General features: G+C 36.9%; 1 long non-coding RNA gene across 1 annotated transcript in view; it reads right to left on the reverse strand.

The window, feature by feature from the left end:
• The window catches only part of LOC132428188 (uncharacterized), a 351551-nt gene extending 342688 nt beyond the window's left edge, over nucleotides 1-8863 (reverse strand). The window contains exon 1 of the long non-coding RNA XR_009520082.1: nucleotides 8731-8863. This is a non-coding gene — a long non-coding RNA (uncharacterized lncRNA). The remainder of the gene's footprint in view (nucleotides 1-8730) is intronic.
• Between the last annotated feature and the right edge of the window lie 5657 nt (nucleotides 8864-14520).

Consider the following 14520-nt stretch of genomic DNA (forward strand, 5'->3'; position numbering starts at 1 on the left):
CTGCAGTCCTTCTCTGCTGGTGTTGAAGGGTCTGCTGCAGTGGCGGGGGCTGGCTTGGCTCACCGTCGGGACAAGGACATTGGCAGCAGAAGTTCAGGGAAGTACTCTTTGGCGTGAGCCCTCCCGGAGTCCGCCATTAGCCCCACCAAAGAGCCCGTCCCCTCTTTTAATTTCTTCATAACACTTACCATTTAGTCATGTTCATGTATATTATGAAATCTCTTTGTGTATTTTCTGTCCACCGTTAAAATGTGAGCTCCAATGCAAGAGGGAGGGGATATGGGGATACATGTATACATACATATACATATATGTATACACATATATACGTGTACATATGTATACATATGTGTATATATGTATACATATATACAAAGTGCTGATTCACTTTGTTATACAGCAGAAAGTAACATAACATTGTAAAGCAATTATACTCCAATAAACATGTTGAAAATAAATAAATAAATAAATAAAATGACCAACGGGGGGGGGGAAAATGTGAGCTCCGTAACGGCAGGGACTGTAAAGTCTTGTCTGCTTCTATATTTCAAGGGCCTAGAACAGTAGCAGGCATATAGTACATGTTAAAAATATATATATTTTGGAGCAAAGGAATGATAAAACTATTCACATATATAAAGCAAGATAAACAGAAAATGTCTCTGAAAAGAGCAATACAGTAAAAAGGCTTTAGCACCCTGGTGTGAACTGCTTTACTCAATCAATTTGGGTGAAACACTGGATTTATTGAACAGGAAAGAATTTTGAAAGGAGAGAGAAAAAACTGACCTTGGTGGATATCTTCTTGGTAATTTTTTTCTACAGCTAACTAGCAAAAGAAGTTGCAAATGTAAAAGATTCTAAAAATACCACTGGTCTCTCATTTTTATGGATGGCTACATCTATTTTTAATTAGATTAACAATATTTTCTACCACCAGTTCTTTCAGTGGAACAGCAGGTGAGTGAGAAGAGAGCCCTATTTTTTAGTTTATTACATTCACCAGCTATTTCTCTTCCTAAAATTTCTGCCAGCACTACGTGGTGAAGTTAGACTAGCAATATGGAAGTTACGTTTCAATGCCCATGAGAAAAGCCTTGAGATAACTTCACAAAACAAAACTTTAGTTTTCATTATATCCACCAGGCCTGCAGGTTCACCTGAGATTCCCTAAGATCCTTAGAGACCTTTTAAATGCAGTAACATGCCTGCCTCAGGTAAAATTGGCATCACTTTAGAACAAAGGTTTTGTAAGTGGTGGTTTATAACGCACGTAGGAATTGAAAAATACATTTTTCCTTGTCTTGAAGATATGTCTTATTAAGATGGTGTACCCCCTCGGAGACAATATTACTTTTTCAAAAGCTCAAGCGTGCAATAACACTATTTCTTTTGAGGAAGGCTGGGGTATTTTTATCTAGAATAGAGTGATGCGATTTGAACAAATATTATTTCAGGAGATTGTAGATTTATAGGTAGAAAGAGCTCGTCAGATTTTCAGTGTAGAGCTGTGCTAAAAGTGGAGTGAAAGCAAATTGTCAGCCCATAGACAGCAACACTCTATGTGAAAGTCTCTTGAAAATGGTACCCACATCAACACTAAACCTCCTTATTTTAACACTTCCTTCAGGATTCTCCTCATTGCAGCTATTAGGGACATGTTTATATTCTTCTCAAACAACAGATGTTAATCACATGATAAGTAAAAATTACCAAGTGTGTAGGCAGTTTGTTCAGAATGCCATAGACTCACTCTATTTAGATAAGCATAGCAATTTTTAATAATCTGTGAAGCCAAATTATATATATATATATGTATATACACATAATATACAAAAGTATTTATTCATCTGAAGTTTCTATCTTAATGAGGTAAAACTTTGAATACTGAATCAATTAATGTGTGTATTATTTGTATACACTATATTATGCATTTACATGAACAGAACAATACTAAAATATATATAAAGGAGTGAATGTTAATAAGTCCTGGCAATGAAAACAAATAAGACCACTTACTGGATTATATTTATAACGTTCTAATCTTTTAGGACAGACACATTAATGAAATATTCAGGTGCAGCAACCATTATAGATGCATACAGAAGTGTTTTGTTTACATTGTAAACCATCAGTATTGTTGCTGAACATTTCTTTCAGATGTACAAGTGATTGGTTTTCTGAATAATCCATGGTGTTTCAAAATCCCAGGTCATTTCACAAGTATTCTACATCCTATACCCAGGCTCTCAGTCCCCTGATGTGCCTGATTTCAATAAATATCTCCACTCCACTTCAGTGACCCCTTGGACCTTGTCAAGCACTGGAAATACTCCACCTTAGGAATCTTAATTTTGAATTTTTAGTATCAGAGCGTAATTGGAATGCATGTAATTCATCAGGAAACTATGCAGTTAATTTCTCTATTTCATCACTGCTAAATCTTTCAAGAAACTTATGGTTTTATTTTCTTCTCTCTCAAGTGAGGATCCTACTGTAAACACCTGTTTCACCAGCACCTTCCATTCCCTCCTACCTCTCTCCTTCCATTGATCCAGACCTAAAAATCCTAGGAAATGGTCAATCCACTCACTCTCCTTTTGCAACTATACTTGTAGTGCTGTGCATAGCTGGAGGAAAGCACAGAAACTGGGTGATTCACCCTACCGTGACTTTTGGTATCTAAAGCCCCCTGGGTGTCCTGTGCCAGTCCAAGTTGTCCATGACTGGCTCCATTTTCCATTATCCCAAAAGTCATTCTAATCATTCATCTCATTTCTTTAAGTCCCTTGCCTTCCAATCTTACTCTTAGCATGATGCTCCTTAATTTACAGAGAGAATAGATACTATCATATAAATGCTCTCAACTTCCTGCCCCTCGTTTCCTAATAGGTTAACATTTGAATGTGTCTATACATCTTTACCTCTGATATTTTCTACGCAAAGTGAATTGTTTTGTCTATGTGCTGAGACCTCTCTTTTTTCCATGCCATGATTTTACATCTCTTTCTTTCCTTCCCCATTGGCGCCATATCCTTCAACCTACAATATAAATGTATTTATGCTTCTTCTATCACTTAATAACAATGTTGCCTTTATCTTGCTCTGATCCTAGGTACTCATTTATTTCTTCAACAAATATTTACTGAGAACCTATAATGTGTTAGACATTGAACTCTTATTAACCTTTTTTTCAACCATGCTTTCAAAGGCTGGACTATCTTGCATATCTTCTCTTGCATCCAGCCATTTGTACATCGACCCCCTAAAACTACACCTTGACCCCCACCACATCACTGAAACAGCTCTGACAAAGATAATCAATATGTTGAACACATTTCAACTTGTTTGTTACATGCTTTGCTGAGTTTGACAATAGTAACCACTCATTTATCAACATCAAGAACAATCTCTTTTCTCTTTCTAATTCTCTCTTCACTCCTTCTCAAGTTCCTTTAAAGTCTCAAGCTCCTATACTTCTTCGATGCCGATGTTACCCTGATCTTTGTCTTCCATACTTTTTCTCCTCATCATAGGCAAAACTTTTGTACCATATGTGATTAGGATTTCCAAAGCTATGGCTCCATCCAGAAGCTATCTCCTGAGTTCCGGGTGTGTATTTTCACTGTTACAGCATTCAAACTTAAAACCAACACTGTCCACTTTTTCCCCTATTTTGCTTGATGTCCAAGCCAGAAATTTAGCACTTTCTTTTTCCCTTGAATTTACTCTTTTTCTACAAAGAACAAGTCGACAATTTTTGTGGATTCTACTACCTAAACTCTACCTTGAATCCTTTCTCTTATCTCTATCCTCACTTCCTTGCTTTAGATTTTCCTCGTCATTTGTCTCCTAAGTTACATAAATTGCATCCAAATTGGTCTCTCTACCACCCATTTAGCGCCTCTTAATCCAAATTCTATACTATTACAAGATAAATAGTTTTAAAGTGTAAATCTAAGCATAATACTTCTCTGTTGAGAGACCTTCAGAATGAAATCAAAATTCTTTATCATTCTTTTATTCATTCACTCACTCACTATTTATGAATAGTTATGGACCAGAAAATGAACCAGGCACTATGTATGCAATGACATAAAACTGACCTGGTCCCAGTAGAGTTTACATACTGGACCCTGTAAAACTCTTCATTCTGAGGTTCCCCACAGAAACAAGCTCAGCTTTTATTTTCCAAAACCATATTAAAAACAAAAGAAAACAGAGCTTTTGGTTTTAGAGACAGCTATCTTAATCTACTGTCTTCTTTCAGCAGAAATTAACTTTTAGTGTCTTCCCTAAATCTCTCTGGATTGTTTTTGTTTTGCTTTTTTACATTGAGCACATAGGCAGTCAAATGAATAAACAAACCAAAACAGAATATGGGTGTACCTACATCCATGCGGATACACAACAATCCTTAATGTCAGTCTATATCTGGTGAGTCAAAATAAGATAATATATTGAAAGCATTCTCTTCATTGCCTAAAGTTGGTCTGTCCTTCTTGAGAAAATGGTACAAAATGCTTTATAAATGCTATGTTAGAAAGTAAGTCTGTATGTTCCATTAGAGACAGTCCAAACATGAGTTGAATCATTGAACATCATGGGAATAGAAGCAAATAGCAAGAGGAATAAGTTTCATTTGCCAAGGGCAGAAGGTGGGATGTTCACAAAAGAGATGGAATTATGTGAAGGTGAGGATGATAAGTCACATTCTGTGACATCTTTGTTCTAAAATCTGCTAAGATTTGGAATTTGTTTGAATTCTTCAAAATTGACATCATACTTTTGTATGAGTACTTATATGTATACTTTGAAGCCTAGCATGTAGATCACAAAATGCAAACCCACATATATATTACCACATGCTTAAAAATTCTTTATCTCTTCATGAGGGTAAAAAACTATCTTCAATAAAACATTAAAATGATAAGTCCTTCAAGGAGCTAATTATTTAAATCCTTTCAAAAACTACAGGACCTGGTTCACCACTGCAAAATCCAATACAGAACAAATAAATATCTAGAGAGCAATCTTTCCAGCCTTAAAAATCTGTGTTTGTATCAACTACTGACATCAGGCACCTTCAACACTTCATTACAGAAAGTATTCATTTCTGTGCATACTGATCTCTGTCAAAGGGTTTTCAGTTCTTCCTTTAGGATAAAATACAAATGATAATGAATCTGATGCAAGTCCCTAAGTTCATTCATTATGAATGGGGGGCGGGGAAACAGCCTTAGAAAGGGGGGCAGGGAAACAGCCTTAGAAAGAAATGCAGACTGTTGTGACTACAGATACTCTTTGTTCATCTTCCCCTGGTGGTGTATTCAAGAACAGAGAGCAGACCTTCTCTAGAACTGTCTACATTAAAGGATGAATGCTGTCTTTTATTATAGAAAAAGATTAAGTAGATAGATTAGGTAGATGATGATGATGACAAAAATGGATGGATGGATAGACAGATAGATAGATAGATAGATAGTTAGATAGACAGAGAGAAGGAAGGGAGTAAGGGACGGAGGAAAACGATGAAATGAAAACTATCCATATTCCTCCTGTAGAAGCTTATAATGGTATTATCACTTTCTGTAACTTTTATTTACATATTCAAAGCAACTTTATAAGTTTTAATAAGGCTATAAACTTCCTGGCCAGTTTTTCAAGTGTCTTTGGTTTTAAATGGGTCATTAAAAAGTTACTTTTGCTTTAATAAAGTACTCATTTTATTCTTACACGAACTTCCTGGATTTTCAATTAATTATTTATGCATTAAGCTTGACTGAGTTGCTATGCTAATGTGCTTTTATCATTTTGCCAAAAATAAACGTGACTGGTTTACAGGAGGATGGGATGCCTCCGACTTTCATGTCTCCTGTCATTGGATTCTGAATATAAGTACAAGTTCCACTGCTCAGTAAACACCATTAATCTGCAACTTATGCAAATCAGAAAGCTATTATTTTAACTGTTTTAATAAGCAATGAAATCAGGGCTATTGTCAGCCCACTAATCTTGAAGAGATGTATTCAGTAACTGCAAAATATTATTCCACTATTGTGAATGGTACTGTTGTTACTACACTAATAAAATATTACGTGATATATAGAGATTTCTGGATAAAGTAAGGTTACATCTGAGACAATTTTCTTTTTCAACAGCAATGGTAAAGAGGTTATAGTGATAACACCACAAATATTGTGTTTATTTAATACCGTACTGTTTATGGTTTATAAAAAAGATTGTATTTATCTTTTTTCCCTTCCTCATTACTTCTGATTCATTTCATTTTAGGGGTGGACAGGAAAAGAAAAGATGGAAGGAAAAACTTGAGTTAATCTTTCTGGGGAGGATAATAAAGAGAAAGTATTGCATAAAACAAAGACATTGGATCATCAAGAGATTTCAACTGCTGTATTGCAAAAATAACTGAAGATTTCCTGAGCTCCAAAACATCACTATCCTTTTATTAATGAAGAACGTAACAGAAAGTGATATTCCAAAGATGCCCATGTGTGGCCTATAGACCCCTAGAGCTCAAGATACTCAATAAATTATTGCCATTGAAAACAAAATCATTTCTCTTACTCAGAATAACATGGTAAATATTTGGTTTATGCAAGTCCATGAGTATGTGTTTCAACCCTGGTTTTGTGTAAAGTATTGAGTCTGACTGTGCTGGTATTTACTGTTTCTGGCACAGCACCTAGAATACAGGCACTCAATATGGGGTGAATTTACTGAAATATTAGTTCAGATTAAAGTTCAGGTCCTTGGAATTTCATGGGCCCCTTCCAAAGCTCTTACTGAATTGTATACTTGTAATTATATATTTGTGTTTTTGTATTCTTTTCTTAAGGGCCACAAAATTGCATGTGCTTTAGGCCCCACAAACCTGGATCCACTTTTATCTATCTACTATTTTAATTTTTCTGCTTTTCTTGAGATATAATTTATATACAGCACTGGATAAATTTAAGGTGTACAGCATAATGACTTCAGTTATGTATATTGTGAGGTGATTACCACAATAATCTTAGTTAACATCCATTATCTCATATAAATTAAAAAAAAATCCTTGTGATGAGAACTCTTAGTATCTACTCTCTTAACTTTCAAAGTTATCATACGGCCGGGTTAACTATAGCTATCCCATTATACATGACATCCCTAGTACTTATTTATCTTGTAACTGGATGTTGGTACCTTTCGACTGCCTTCATCCCATCAATTCCCCCTCCCACATTCCCCACCTCTGACAACCACAACTCTGATCTTTTTTTCATGAGTTTCCTTTTCTTTTTTTTTCATTTATTTTTAGATTCCACCAATAAGTGAGATCGTACTGTGTTTGTTTTTCACTGTCTGACTTATTTCACTTAGCATAATGCCCTCTAGTTTCATCCATGTTGCTGCAAATGGCAGAATTTCCTTCATATACATATATATATTTTATATATATATTCTAATATATAACTTCTTTATTCATTCATCCATTGATGGATACTTAGGTTGTTCTTATGTCTTGGCTATTGTAAATTATGCTGATATAAACATGAGGTGCAGATACATTTTCAAGTTAATGTTTTTGTTTCCTTCGGATATATTCCCAGAAGTGGAATTGCTGAATCATATACCATAGTTCTATTTTTAATTTTTTGAGGAAACTCCATACTGTTTTCCATAGTGGCTGCACCAATTTGGAGTCTCACCAACAGTGCACAAGGGTTCCTTTTTCTCCACTTTTTCACTGTCATTTTTTTATCTCTTGTCTTTTTGAAGCCAGCCAACTCTAATTAGGTGATATCTCATCGTGCTTTTGATTTGCGTTTCGCTAATGATTAGTGATGTTGAGCAGTTTTTTTTTTTTTGCGGTACGCGGGCCTCTCACTGTTGTGGCCTCTCCCGTTGCGGAGCACAGGCTCCAGACGCGCAGGCTCAGCGGCCATGGTTCACGGGCCCAGCCGCTCTGCGGCATGTGGGATCCTCCCGGACCGGGGCACGAACCCGTGTCCCCTGCATTGGCAGGCAGACTCTCAACCACTGCGCCACCAGGGAAGCCCTGAGCACTTTTTTATGTACCTGCTGGGCATCTGTATATCTTCTTTGGCAAAATGGCTCTTCAGGTCGTTTGCCCATCTTTTAATAGTGGATCTACTTCTAGAGTCAATAAATCTTTGGTGTCTAATTAAATGCATGGATGAACAAATGAAGAAACCAGGCAATCATTGCCTGAAGATAATATTTTATCTGTAATCTACCTCACTTACTGATCATCAAGGTACATATGGAATCTATCTTTTTCTCTGAAAATATCTGATATCTAAAATTCTCTAGCTCTAAACTTCTTCTACTTATCTATAACCTCCTGGGTCACTGCCCCCATTTTTACTCAATCTGATACACCCCCCCATCCGCTTATCTCTTAGAGAGCTATAGGCTGAAAACCTTTCCTACGTTCCTAGCTTTTTGTTTCCTTTTTAATTCATATCTTCCCTGAGCAGCCTTGTTCCCACAGTCAGCAATTTTAGAAACATTATGGAGACACTTTTGGCCCCTCTATTAAGTCAGCCTTAGGTGGCTAAGTCTTGCTGAAGTAAACTATTTGAGCATCTGTCTTGAACTTTAATATATCCTTTTATCCATATCTTGTTAACCACCTAGCTAATCCCCTACAATACTTTTCTAAATCTTTGCCAAATGTTTGAGACTCCAGCATCCTCCACTTACCCCTCACTCTCAGCTCGTTTACTCCTCTCACCTTGCAATAGGTACTGTAGCACTTTGAATGGGGAAGGACCCAATATCTGTAGACGAAAAGCTGAAATTCCTGAGTCTATGTCCACTTGATGGGAAAATCTTCAATACAGAAATCTTCAGATGGCACTGACTGTGAAAAAAATAAAACAGAAACCCCATTTTCATCTTACTGGGATTAATTAATACCATCCCCATAAAGAAGAGTCTTTAGTTAAATTAAAAAGAAATGTTAAGGAGACAGGTCACTGAAATGTTACAAGAGATTACTTTTTAAGAAGTTAATAATAAGATTTAAGTGTTCTTCATAGAAGTACATAAATTATTACTAACTTCTCTGGCTTTGAATTTCAGAGTATATTTCATACAGTGTTGTTATTAGGTATATTTATGTATTCATGGCATTTCAATATAAATTTAAATCACCAGTAAGAGGTTCAGTGCTGATGTCAGTAATGAAAACGGTAAAATACAGGCACTAAAATTCTAATGGGAACTTTAATTTTAGAAAAATAATAAAAAAATTTGTATTTCATTCAAGTAGACAGGAATCTCATTAAAACTGTCATATGCCTCTTAGCTTTTCACAAATTGAAGGTATAAAAAATGTTTTGCTATAAAAAAGCACAGCTACTAATTAGAAAGGACTTTAATTAACAGACCCACTTAGAAAAAGGTAAACAAACTGCATTTCACAAATTTGAGAATTTTGTTGCCAGATTAAATACTAAATATTTTGTCAATTATAGACAAACTGATGCAAGATATTTCCATATGGATCATTTGAATAACACTAACATGTATTAAGCTCCTTACTAAGTATCAGATATTATTCTAAGTGCTTTATACGTATTTGCTAATTTGTATCACCAAACTAATCAAGGAAATATTACTTGATCTTCATCTTGTGGATAAGCAAACTGAGGCTCAGAGAGGTTAAGTAACTTGTTCATGGTCACACTAAGTTTTTGAGCCCCAGACATTTGATTAGGTTTAGAGTCCCAGACATTTGATTCAAGAGTTAGTTCTCTTAACCACCCCTCTGTAAGCAAGCATGCAGAATTAATTCTGTAATTTTTTTTTTTTTTTTTTTTGCGGTACGCAGGCCTCTCACTGTTGTGGCCTCTCCCGTTGCGGAGCACAGGCTCTGGACGCGCAGGCTCAGTGGCCATGGCTCACGGGCCTAGCCGCTCCGCGGCATGTGGGATCTTCCCAGACCGGGGCACGAACCCGTGTCCCCTGCATCGGCAGGCGAACTCTCAACCACTGCGACACCAGGGAAGCCCTAATTCTGTAATTTTTATTGTCATAAATCAAGGATGTTACTGGAGTCCCTTACATTGTATGTAATATAGAAAAGGTATTCATGACTAATTGCCTCATCACAGAAAGCTCAGTAGTTGGATTGATTTTATTGGCAGCAGCAAGACCCAGTGGAAAGCTCAGAGTGTTTGGAATCAAAGAGTTTCAGGTTTCAAAGTGCACCTGTCAGTCTCTAGCTGAGTGACTGTGGGCAAGTTTCTTAGCTTTTCTAAATTTTAATCATCTTACTTGTGAAATATGGAAAATAATGTCTACTTTTCAGGTGTTGCATAGTTATAGATGCTAAGACATCTATATTTTATGTAAGACATAAAATAGTGTTTCTGTATATTTATGTGGTACCTCATGACATAAAAACAGTTAAAGGATTTTTCACCATCATGGAGGAATGTTTAGAATGATCTGATTTAAAGTAGAGTATGGATTGTATCCTTGAAACTTAGTTTAATGCTTCCAATTCTGAAGTAACAAGGACCCACCTTCCTCTTTCTCAAAGAGGATGAATCCTAGAAAAAATAGTTAAACAGTAATAAAAGTAACAATATTAATACAAGTTCTATAGCACAACAAACAAGCAAACAGCAAACAAAGAAAAAGAAAAGAAAAATGAAATCCCCTCATGCCAGAAGGGAAGGAACCTGGAAAGTCAGGCTTCTTCCTAAAAGATGGGCTCCAAGACTTTGGCTACCTTGCTTGGGGAAGTGACAGGGAATTGTTAAATTTATACACTCGATGGTCGATGGCTATGGAATCAAATACTTCCTATTGACATGAGGAAGGGATCCCAACTATGAAATTAATGTAAACTCTGTCCTGAAACAATGAACCCCTGGGTCCCAGAGCAAAAGCAAGAGTTAAACTCGGCAGGGAAGGTTCTACAATGTGGAGCACACAACACTCCCACAGAGGAGAGTAGGCTCTGCTGAATGTGGGCTCAGAAGGAAGATCTATAAAGCAAGTGAGAAGTAATCTCACCTGAAGGAAAGACAGCAGACACTAATTAATATTTTCTGAATCTTTATCTAGAAAATACTTTTTAAAAATGCACCATGCAGGGTCGACGCCCCTACTCAGCTTTGAAGCAGTTACAGAAGATGAACCATCTCTCCTCTGTCTCCCATATGGTAGTAAAATCTGAGGGGGGAATGAAACAGGAGGGGAGGGGGCAGGGCACAACCTTTCAAAGAATGAGATAGCCGTAGGACATGACAAAAACTGATTAGAACCAACTAGGTCCAAGATGGCAGAAGATCTGACTTCCAGTGGACCTTGAGCGTCACTATATGCTCATTGTAACACATTAACATAAGCTAAGTGACACACCCGACAGTTCCAAGGCCAACCATCAAAAATCAAAAAGTAGGGCTTCCCTGGTGGGGCAGTGGTTGAGAGTCCGCCTGCCAATGCAGGGGGACACGGGTTCGTGCCCTGGTCCGGTAAGATCCCACATGCCGCGGAGCGGCTGGGCCCGTGAACCATGGCCGCTGAGCCTGCGCGTCCGGAGCCTGTGCTCCGCAACGGGAGAGGCCACAACAGTGAGAGGCCCACGTACTGCAAAAAAAAAAAAAAAAAAAAAGGAGGTGGTGGCCCAGTTCCTGGAAATCTCCGCTCCTTCCCCAAAATAGTTGGAAAATCGTCCCATTCATTGGCTGAAATTACCCAGCCCATAAAAACTAACCACCCCGTATTCTGGGGCCTCTCGCCTTCTGAGATGGCCCACACTCTGTCTATGGAGTGTGTTTCTCTCTAAATAAATCCACTTCTTACCTAAAAAAAGAAAAAAAAGCACCATGATTTTGTATAGTTACATAGTATTCTATTGTATGAATACACCTATATTAGTCAGTTTTCCAAAGAAACAGTGCCAATAGGATATGTACAGGGAGAGAGAGAAGAGATTTATTATAAGGTATTGGCTTACATGATTATAGAGGCTGAGAAGTCCCACTGTCGATCATCCACAAGCTAGAGGCCCAGGCAAGGCCAGTGGTGTAGTTTGAAGGCCAGAGCTGATGGTGTAGATTCCAGTGTGAGTCTGAAGGTCTGAGAACCAGGAACACTGAGGGCAGAAGGAAGATTAATGTCTCAGTTCAAGCAGTCAGGCAGAGAGAGGGCAAAACTTCCACTTCCCGACCTCTTTGTTCTCTTCCAGTTCGCAACAGATTGAATGATGCCCACTCACACTGGAGAGGGCAATGCACTTTATTCAGCCTACCAACTGAATTGCTAATCTCCTCTGGAAACATCCTTAGAAATACACCCAGAAATAATGTTTAACCAGATACTTAAGCATCCCTTGATCCACTCAAGCTGACACATAAAAGTAGCTATCACAGTGTCATAAGTGCTTCACTCATCTGAATGTTCTTTGATTCATAGGACTAATGGTTTCTGTAGAAAGAAATTATGATTTCAGAGATGTAACTAGAATAAGACACACTGTACAGAAGAAATGCGAAGGTTTTTTTTTCTAACACACAATACAGTTAAGTAATAGCAACTATAAAATTTTCCAAATCATTATTCTCAATCATATAATTTGGGTCCCCCATGTCTCACATTCACAAGAGAGTGTAATTTAATTCCACGTGAAAAAACATATTTGTAAATAACATATTTTTAAAACAGATTGTCCATGCCACTATTGACATTTCAGAAAGCTAAAGCATTCTTATCTGTCTTAAATTAACAGTGTAAAATATTGACAATTCAGGAGTTATCAGAATGTTTAACTGAATTGATGATCCAACATGTACCAAAATCTTAAGACGTCTGAATGGGATGGACTTTAGGATCTATTATACTGTGGCACCTGCATTTCTCTCTGTATTGTGTTAACTCTAAATAAAGCAGTGTCTCTAAGCTTCGGTAAAATAAAGTTTGACTTCACTAAAACACAATTTAATGACAAATTGCCTGTTTTTTCAATATAACAATAATATATATGATCACTCTAGAATAGCTGCATCTTTTGAAAATTGACATTTGAACCTTTTGATCTCTATATTGGTCAAAGTCTCTTATTTAAAGATTCACATGAAGAACCCAGAGTGACATGGCAGGAAAGAGGCATCCCTTCATACAAACCGAGGTATATTCATTTTGTTTTCATTTTCTGGTTTTACTTCTTAAATTTTCACACTAAATCTTTCTTAGATCATAAATAGTTAAGATTTAACATAATAGCTGAAGAGCTGGTGGACATTGTGAGTATATGCCTTTGTCATTATCCATATCTATTAAAAAGAGAATAAATTGATTCACAACAGAACAAGGAAACATACAGTGTCACTAAACAAAGTCAAATTTCAAAAACAAAACAAAAAAACCTCACTGCTAGCATCCTGAATATTAAAATATCTACATATTCCTTTTCCTAACACAAATTTGCTTATGTGGTATACAGCTAGAATGTGGAAATTCAAAATATGGAACTCAAATCTTTCAGAACAGAAATAAAATACAATTCATGAGTGATAGCTACTGGTTTTTCCCCTCTTGTGTGCTGTCTGCCTGCCAGTGTCTCTCATCAGTCTGTGATTCAACTAGGATGCAGAAAGAGGCGGATGCAAGTAGACTAAATCTTTGACAGTTCCTGTCTGGTGTTATATTCTTTTAATAGAGCTTCAAGAGGCAGCAGGCACACACAATGCATGCCATGTATGATTGACAGAAAGTGTAGGTTTGCTTACCTAATGCTTGGCAATGAGGAGTAACACCTCCTCTGGCATCACAAATTTGAGCATTAACAGCCAAGGCAGGTACAGCCACCTGCAGACCTTCAAGCCAAGCACAGGTTTAATTCTCATCCATCCTCAGAAACATATATTTCTCTGAAAAACGTGAATGCATCTCATTTTGTTAACACATGATGAGTTTGATAGAATCTGTGTTTTTCTTTTTTTTCTTTCTCAAACATGAAAGCCGGTTGTCAATTTTAATTGAACAACTAATTAAAGTTGGAATTAAACTAATTAAAGCCTCTGACTTGCTAGACATTGTTTCAAGCACTAAAGAGATACATTAATGAGTTCCTGCCTTTCCTAGAACTTTTAGTCAGGGAGTGGGTTAGGGTGGAGATAAAGCAAGTGTAAACATCACTAAAATACAAGACAGAGCATAGCTGACTGTGGGTTCATCTCTAGTTAAGATGAACTTAAGACTGTGGGTTCATCTCTAGTTAAGGCAATGGAGAACATCTTCATAGAGGTTATCTTTATGTGGTACACAGCAATAGCTGTACATTTAAAAAGCAGTAATCGTTTTACACTTATGTGCATGTTTTCCTTGCAAAAAAAAAATCACTTAAGGGAGGTAAAGGACTCCATCTTACAAGTGGTGAAAACATATTCCAGGAAATAAAGCAAGAAACAAAGCTAGAAAGTTGCGCAACTTGGATGAAGGCTGTGACACCAAATTCTGTTGCTTGAAAAATGCCAT

Source organism: Delphinus delphis, chromosome 7, assembly GCF_949987515.2.
Source record: "Delphinus delphis chromosome 7, mDelDel1.2, whole genome shotgun sequence".
NCBI lineage: Eukaryota > Metazoa > Chordata > Mammalia > Artiodactyla > Delphinidae > Delphinus > Delphinus delphis.